The sequence below is a fragment of the Neodiprion lecontei genome, unplaced genomic scaffold (assembly GCF_021901455.1).
Source record: "Neodiprion lecontei isolate iyNeoLeco1 unplaced genomic scaffold, iyNeoLeco1.1 ptg000149l, whole genome shotgun sequence".
In the NCBI taxonomy this organism is placed as follows: domain Eukaryota; kingdom Metazoa; phylum Arthropoda; class Insecta; order Hymenoptera; family Diprionidae; genus Neodiprion; species Neodiprion lecontei.
This window is the reverse complement of record NW_025791909.1, coordinates 37,501-40,000: the sequence shown is the minus strand read 5'-3', so window position 1 is coordinate 40,000 and position 2,500 is coordinate 37,501. Positions and strand designations below refer to the sequence as shown.

The window sequence follows — 2,500 nt, the reverse complement described above, 5'->3', positions numbered from 1 at the left end:
AAACGGCGGACGGGACGTACCCGCCGCCGATTGGTTTTGATCTAATAAAAGCATTCCTTCCATCTCTGGTCGGAACTCTGTTTGCATGTATTAGCTCTAGAATTACCACAGTTATCCAAGTAAATGTGTGTACGATCTAAGAAACCATAACTGATTTAATGAGCCATTCGCGGTTTCACCTTAATTTGGCTTGCACTGAGACATGCATGGCTTAATCTTTGAGACAAGCATATGACTACTGGCAGGATCAACCAGGGAGCTTCGATACAAAATCTCGGCTCGGACGTGCGCCACCCATCGCCGACCGGGTCTCGTAGCCCGGTCGGCCGCGCGTCTACTGTGTGTTTCGGGACTGCGCGCAGGCAGCCCCGGTTCCGTGTGCCGCCACCTTCGACACTCGGCTTATAAGCGTTCGAACGATCTCCCGTACCCGTCGGCTAGATTGAAAGCGTCTGGGATACGTTGTTATAACATCTCTGGTCTTTGAGTGTACGCTCGGAAAGAAGCGAGTTGACGCGTGCGTTGGAGCGTTCGGCCTTCCGTGTTTCACGGAGAGCCGAACTTCTTGGTACCGCGTCAAGGGCCATTCGGTCTGAGACACCGACCCGCGGTAATGCAGTGACGATAGATGAAACAACGCGAGTCGCGTAGTTTCTTTGGTACGAGGCACGGAACGGTCCGCGAACGCCCGCTCCTGGTCTACGCCGAAGTACGTATCGTGCTCGAGCACGTACCGGTACGGCGTAGCAGGCGGACGACGGGAGACCGGCCCGACCGACTCGCTCCTCTTACTAGTAGGAGCCTGGCCGCTAGGACGTCGGCGCCGGCACGGTGGTAGCACGGTCGGCTTACGGGGCGAAACCTCCGCGGGCTATCGAAAAAATTTTGAACTCCGGGAACTTTGTCGAAATTGAACGAGGCTCATATGACGATGTTCCGACAGGCTCCCGGCCCGGATCGACTCCGGGACGCCGCGCATCGCCTTTCGGTCGACTCGGACCGAAATTTTTACAAGTCCCGTCTGTCCGGATCGACTCCGGGACGCCGCGCGTCGCCTTTCGCTCGACTCGTACCGCAGCTTCAACGAGTCCCGTCGGCCCGGATCGACTCCGGGACGCCGCGCATCGCCTTTCGCTCGTCTCGGACCGAAATTTTTACAAGTCCCGTCGGCCCGGGACGCCGCGCATCGCCTTTCTGTCGACTCGGACCGAAACTTCATCGAGTCCCGTCGGCCCGTATCGACTCCGGCACGCCGCGCATCGCCTTTCTGTCGACTCGGACCGTAATTTTTGCAAGTCCCGTCGGCCCGGATCGGCTCCGGGACGCCGCGCATCGCCTTTCGGTCGACTCGGACCGAAATTTTTACAAGTCCCGTCTGTCCGGATCGACTCCGGGACGCCGCGCGTCGCCTTTCGCTCGACTCGTACCGCAGCTTCAACGAGTCCCGTCGGCCCGGATCGACTCCGGGACGCCGCGCATCGCCTTTCGCTCGTCTCGGACCGAAATTTTTACAAGTCCCGTCGGCCCGGGACGCCGCGCATCGCCTTTCTGTCGACTCGGACCGAAACTTCATCGAGTCCCGTCGGCCCGTATCGACTCCGGCACGCCGCGCATCGCCTTTCTGTCGACTCGGACCGTAATTTTTGCAAGTCCCGTCGGCCCGGATCGAATCCGGGACGCCGCGCATCGCCTTTCTGTCGACTCGGACCGAAAGTTTTACAAGTCGACGTCGGCCCGGATCGAGTCCGGGACGCCGCGCGTCGCCTTCCGCTCGTCTCGGACCGAAATTTTTACAAGTCCCGTCGGCCCGGGACGCCGCGCATCGCCTTTCTGTCGACTCGGACCGAAACTTCATCGAGTCCCGTCGGCCCGGATCGAATCCGGGACGCCGCGCGTCGCCTTTCTGTCGTCTCGGACCGAAAGTTTTACAAGTCGACGTCGGCCCGGATCGACTCCGGGACGCCGCGCGTCGCCTTTCGGTCGACTCGGACCGAAATTTTCACAAGTCCCGTCTGTCCGGATCGACTCCGGGACGCCGCGCGTCGCCTTTCGCTCGACTCGTACCGCAGCTTCAACGAGTCCCGACGGCCCGTATCGACTCCGGGACGCCGCGCATCGCCTCTCGGTCGACTCGGACCGAAAGTTTTACAAGTTCCGTCTGTCCGGATCGACTCCGGGACGCCGCGCGTCGCCTTTCGCTCGACTCGTACCGCAGCTTCAACGAGTCCCGTCTGTCCGGATCGACTCCGGTACGCCGCGCGTCGCCTTTCGCTCGACTCGGACCGAAATTTTCACAAGTCCGGTCGGCCCGTATCGACTCCGGGACGCCGCGCATCGCCTCTCGGTCGACTCGGACCGAAATTTTCACAAGTCCCGTCGGCCCGGATCGACTCCGGTACGCCGCGCGTCGCCTTTCGCTCGACTCGGACCGTAATTTTTACAAGTCCCGTCTGTCCGGATCGACCCCGGGACGCCGCGCGTCGCCTTTCGCTCGACCCGT

The 2,500-nt window shown here is 61.1% G+C and overlaps 1 non-coding gene across 1 annotated transcript in view; it reads right to left on the bottom strand.

The window, feature by feature from the left end:
- LOC124296382 overlaps window positions 1–258 on the bottom strand; it is a 1,913-nt gene extending 1,655 nt beyond the window's left edge. Inside the window, exon 1 of the ribosomal RNA XR_006906201.1 lies at window positions 1–258. This exon is cut by the window's left edge and continues 1,655 nt beyond it. This is a non-coding gene — a ribosomal RNA (small subunit ribosomal RNA).
- Window positions 259–2,500: the final 2,242 nt, after the last annotated feature.